This window comes from Mobula birostris, chromosome 9, assembly GCF_030028105.1.
Source record: "Mobula birostris isolate sMobBir1 chromosome 9, sMobBir1.hap1, whole genome shotgun sequence".
Lineage (NCBI taxonomy): Eukaryota > Metazoa > Chordata > Chondrichthyes > Myliobatiformes > Myliobatidae > Mobula > Mobula birostris.
In genome coordinates, this window is record NC_092378.1 from 135,785,174 (window position 1) to 135,791,487 (window position 6,314).

A 6,314-nucleotide genomic window follows, 5' to 3' on the forward strand; every position below is an offset into this window, starting at 1 on the left:
GCCTGTCTTTGTCACAGTGAAAATGGCATGATACTGCTTGCATGTGGCTGTGGAAAAGGAGCAGAAACAAGACTTTCCTATTTGTCCAAAAGGGAAACGGAAATTTGACCATGTGCCATTTCCTTCAAGTGAAGGAAATTGTAACTTGTAGATTAGGGAGTGTTCTTAACTTAATCATGACCATAGCAAGAATGAAATTGACTGACTAGCTTCAATTTTTCTGGTCAGAATTTCCTCCATATGATCCATAAAATGTCTATTTTACCCAGCTGATCTTGGATAGGTATAATGCTTTTGCCTCCACCAATTTATCCAGGTAATCAGTACAAGTGTTGGTATTTCTTTGAAATTTCTTCCTCCTCCAATAATACTAAATGATCATGCATAAACTTTTAAGTACTTTTCAGTACAGTTTTAACTCAAAGGCTAGGATATCCCTAGGATGTCTATGATAGGGATATTTGGGAAAGAGCAGTGTCAAAATTGAATCAAACAAGTTCCTTGTGAAATCACTCAAACCTGTATGAAAATCCTTTGTTGATACTACTGTTACCTGCTTTGAAGACCACCAGATGGCAACAGAGATCCAGAAACACAAACAAAATGCTGGAGGAACTTGACAGGTCAGGCAGCATCTATGGAAAGGTCCTGATGAAGGATTTTGGCTCAAAACATCAATTCTTTCCACGGATGCTGCCTGACCGGCTGAGTTTACTTATACAAAATACCGGAGGAACTCAGTGAATGTTATTTGGGAGATCCAGCATCTGTAGAATTTCTTATGTTAGAGATCCAAAAACTTCCTTTGTAAAATTTGCAGGTTTTTAACTGGAGGTTCTTTATTCCTTCAGGGTGGGTAGAGAATTGTTCTGTACCATGTACAGAGACAGTTTAACTAATACATAGCACCTTGTCTGTATCATAGCTCTCAATTCTGTTTTTATTTTTATATTATCTAATTCCACTTCAGACATCGCCGCAGTGCTATTTTCTCCACTAATCTCTGGGAAAGAATTCCAATTTAAATGACTGCCCCTGAATTTGATAAACTAGCAATTATGGCCCCTCGTTTGGGATTCACCCATAAGTGGAAACAACTTGATATCTAACTTGCTATGCTTAGTAAGATCTTGTGTTTAAATAAAATTACCATTTTCTGAACTCCAAAGGATATAATTGATTTTAGAACAACCCTCTTATTTCCAAAATTTAGCCTATTGAATTTCTTGTGGTTCACTTCCAATACCTCCTCCCCTAAATAAGGGGAACAGAAATTGAGGTGCAGCCCCAATCCTACCCTACACAATTTAACTACTTCCCTATTTCCAAACCCCCAACCCTCTTGAGTTGAAAGTTAATGTGCTATCTTCCTTCCAGAAGACATGGGAGCAGAATTATGCAGTTCCCCCATCGAGCCTATACTCCATCATTTCATCATGGCTGATCCCAGATCCCACTCAACCTCAGACACCTGCCTTCTCTCCATGACCTTTGATGCTCTGACCGATCAAGAAACTCAATTTTTGCTTTTAATATACCCATAGACTTGGCCTCCACAGATTCCAGCTACTCTCTGGCTAAAAAAAAATACCTCCTTACCTCTGTTCTAAAAGATCACCTCACAATTTTGTGGCTGTGCTGTCTAGTTCTGGACACCCCCGCCATTGGAGACATCCTATCCACAATCACCTTATCTAGCCCTTTCAACATTTGGTAAGTTTCAATGCGATCCCCCAGGAATTCTTCTAAATTCCAGTGAGTACGAGCTCAAAGCTGCCAAATGCTCCTCATATGTTAACTGCTTCATTCCGGGAATCATCCTTGTGAACCTCCTCTGGACTCTCTCCAATGACAACACATCCTTTCTGAGGCCCAAAACTGTTGACAATGCTCCAGGGCCTGACCAGTGTCTTATGAAGCCTCAGCATAATCTCCTCGCCTTTATGTTCTATTCCCCTTGAAATGAGCGCCAACATTGCACTTGTCTTCTTTACCATAGGCTCAACCTGTAAATTATCCTTCTGGGAGTCTTGACAAGGACTCTAAAGTCCCTCTGCACTGTTTGGATTTTCTCCCCATTTAGATAATAGTCTGCACTTTTGTTCCTCGTGCCAAAATGCATTATCATATATTTCCCAACACTATAGTCTATCTGCCTGTTTCCCAACCACTTCCTGCAGCTGAATGCCAACATTTTACAGTGTACACAAGCACAAGTTAGCATATACAAAATATAAAAAAGATGCCAGAAAAAGCAGGCTCTCCCTATAGCCACTTCCCATTCCCACCTGTCATACCAGTCCATGGCCTCCTCTACTGCCATAATGAGACCGTACTCAGGTTGGAGGAGCAACACCTTGTATTCCGTCTTGGTAGCTTCCAACCTGATGGCATAAGCATCAATTGCTCAAACTTCTGGTAATTAACCCCCCCCCCCCCACCGTACCCTGCTGCACCCAGTGACCCTGTGATCTCCATCTCGGAGGCCGATGTTAGACTGTCTTTAAAGAGGGTGAACCCCACAAGATGGAAGGTCCAGATGGAGTACCTGGTAAGGCTCTGAAAATTTAGGCCAACCAACTGGCAGGAGTATTCAAGGACGTTTTCAACCTCTCACTGCTATGGGTGGAAGTTCCTACTTGCTTCAAAAAGACAACAATTATACCAGTGCCTAAGATGAATAATGTGAGCTGCCTTAATGACTATCACCCAGTAGCACTCACATCGACAGTGATGAAATGCTTTGAGAGGTTGGTCATGACTGGACTGAACTCCTGCCTCAGCAAGGACTGGACCCACTGCAATTTGCCTATCGCCACAATAGGTCAACGGCAGATGCAATCTCAATGGCTCTTCACATGGCCTTAGACCACCTGGACAACACAAACACTTATGTCAGGGTGCTGCACATCAACTATAGCTCAGCATTTAATACCATCATTCCCATAATCCTGATTGATAAGTTACAGAATCTGGGCCTCTGTACCTCTCTCTGCAATTGGATCCTCAACTTCCTAACCGAAAGACCACAATCTGTGCAGATTTGTGGTAACATATCCTCCTCACTGACGATCAACACTGGCGCACCACAGGGGTGTGTGCTTAGCCCACTGCTCTACTCTCTATGTACCCATCTGTGTGGCTAGGTGTAGCTCAAATACCATTTATAAATTTGCTGATGAGACAATCATTGTTGGTAGAATCTTAGATGGAGATGAGAGGGTGTACAGCAGCGATATGCGCCAACTAGTGGAGTGGTGTCACAGCAACAACCTTACACTCAACATCAGTGAGATGAAAGAGCTGATTGTGGACTTCAGGAAGGGTAAGATGAGGGAACACAAAACAATCCTCATAGAGGGGTCAGAAATTGAGAGAGTGAGTGGTTTCAATTTCCTGGATATCAAGATCTCAGAGGCCCTAACCTGGTCCCAACATATTGATGCACCTATAAAGAAGGCAAGACAGTGACTCTACTTCATCAGGAGTTTGAAGATACTTCGTATGTCAAATGTACCGTGGAGAGCATTCGGACAGGCTGCATCACTATCTGGTATGGGGGTTGGGTGGGTGAGGAGGGGGGCTACTGCACAGGACCGAAAGAAGCTGCAGAGGGTCATAAATTTAGTTGGCTTCATCTTGGGCACTAGCCTACGAAGTACCCAGGCCATCTTCAAGGGGCGGTGTCTCAGAAAGGCAGCGTCCATTATTAAGGACCCCCAGCACCCAGGGCATCCCTTTTGAACATAGAACATAGAACAGTACAGCACAGTACAGGCCCTTTGGCCCTCAATGTTGTGCTGACCCTCAAACCCTGCCTCCCATAGAAGCCCCCAACTTAAATTCCTCCATATACCTGTCCAGTAGCCTCTTAAACTTCACTAGTGTATCTGCCTCCACCACTGACTCAGGCAGTGCATTCCATGCACCAACCACTCTGAGTAAAAATCCTTCCTCTAATATCCCCCTTGAACTTCCCACCCCTTACCTTAAAGCCATGTCCTCTTGCATTGAGCAGTGGTGCCCTGGGGAAGAGGCGCTGGCTATCCACTCTATCTATTCCTCTTATTATCTTGCACACCTCCATCATGTCTCCTCTCATCCTCTTTCTCTCCAAAGAGTAAAGCCCTAGCTCCCTTAATCTCTGATCATAATGCATACTTTCTAAACCAGGCAGCATCCTGGTAAATCTCCTCTGTACCCTTTCCAATGCTTCCACATCCTTCCTATAGTGAGATGACCAGAACTGGACACTGTACTCCAAGTGTGGCCTAACCAGAGTTTTATAGAGCTGCATCATTACATTGCGACTCTTAAACTCTATCCCTCGACTTATGAAAGCAAACATCCCATAAGCTTTCTTAACTACCCTATCCATTTGTGAGGCAACTTTCAGGGATCTGTGGACATGTACCCCAAGATCCCTCTGCTCCTCCACACTACCAAGTATCCTGCCATTTACTTCGTACTTTGCCTTGGAGTTTGTCCTTCCAAAGTGTACCACCTCAAACTTCTCCGGGTTGAACTTCATCTGCCACTTCTCAGCCCACTTCTGCATCCTATCAATGTCTCTCTGCAATCTTTGACAATCCTCTACACTATCTACAACACCACCAACCTTTGTGTCGTCTGCAAACTTGCCAACCCACCCTTTTACCCCAACATCCAGGTCGTTAATAAAAATCACGAAAAGTAGAGGTCCCAGAACAGATCCTTGTGGGACATCATTAGTCACAATCCTCCAATCTGAATGTACTCTCTCCACCATGACCCTCTGCCTTCTGCAGGCAAGCCAATTCTGAATCCACCTGGCCAAACTTTCCTGGATCCCATGCCTTCTGACTTTCTGAATAAGCCTACTGTGTGGAACCTTGTCAAATGCCTTACTAAAATCCATATAGATCACATCCACTGCACTATCCTCATCTATATGCCTGGTCACCTCAAAGAACTCTATCAGGCTTGTCAGACACGATCTGCCCTTCACAAAGTCATGCTGACTGTCCCTGATCAGACCATGATTCTCTAAATGCCCAGAAATCCTATCTGTAAGAATCTTTTCCAACAGCTTTCCCACCATAGACGTAAGACTCACTGGTCTATAATTACCCAGACTGTCCCGGCTAACTTTTTTGAACAAGGGGACAACATTCGCCTCCCTCCAATCCTCTGGTACCATTCCTGTGGACAACAAGGACATAAAGATCCCAGCCAGAGGCTCAGCAATCTCTTCCCTCGCCTCGTGGAGCAGTCTGGGGAATATTCCGTCAGGCCCCGGGGACTTATCCGTCCTAATGTATTTTAACAACTCCAACACCTCCTCTCCCTTAATATCAGCATGCTCCAGAACATCAAGAACATCAACCTCACTCATATTGTCCTCACCATTATCAAGTTTTCTCACTGTTACCATTAGGTAGGGGGTACAGAAGCCTGAAGGCACACATTCAGCGATTCAGGAACAGCTTCTTCACCTCTGCCATCCGATTCCTAAATGGACATTGAACCTGTCAACACAACCTTACTTTAATATATTTTTGTTTTTGCACGATTTTTAATCTACTCAATATACATATACTGTATTTCTTTTTCTTCTGTATTATGTATTGCATTGAACTGCTGCTGCTGAGTTGACAAATCCCATGACACATACTGGTGATAATAAACCTGATTCTGATTCCTGTTTCCCTCCCTCACCTTATCTACCCATCGCCTCCCCCTTCCCTTTCTTCCATGGTTTTCTATCCTCTCCAATCAGATTCCCCCTTCTCCAGCCCTTTATCTCTTTAACTAATCCTGCTCTTTATTTCACCCCCTCCCAGTTTCATCTATCACCTCCCTCCACCTTCTTACTCTGACTTGTTCCCTTCCCTTTCAGTCCTGAAGGAGGATCTCAGTCCGACATGTCGACCATTTCCCTATTTCACATATACTGCTTGACCAGCTGAGTTCCTCCTGCACTTCGTGTGTGTTGCTTTGGATCTCCAGCATCTGCAGAATTTCTCGTGTTTGAAGATAGAAAATTGATTTCTTTCCAAGAGCACATTTAAAAATATTCCAACTGATACCACTGTGATTGTAATGATTATGGGAGAAATATATGCTCATGGTAGCCACATCAAAATGCAAATGTTGTGGATTAGTGTGTGAGTACAGGTCTTTTGATCCAATTCATCTTTGCCAAGTTCTCTACTTCAGCTAGTCCCATTTCCCTGTATTTTTCCCCATATCCCTCTAAACCTTCTCCTACTCATGTAGCGAAATGTCTTTTAAATTTGTTATTTTACCTGCCTCTGCAAATCCTTTTGGCATAT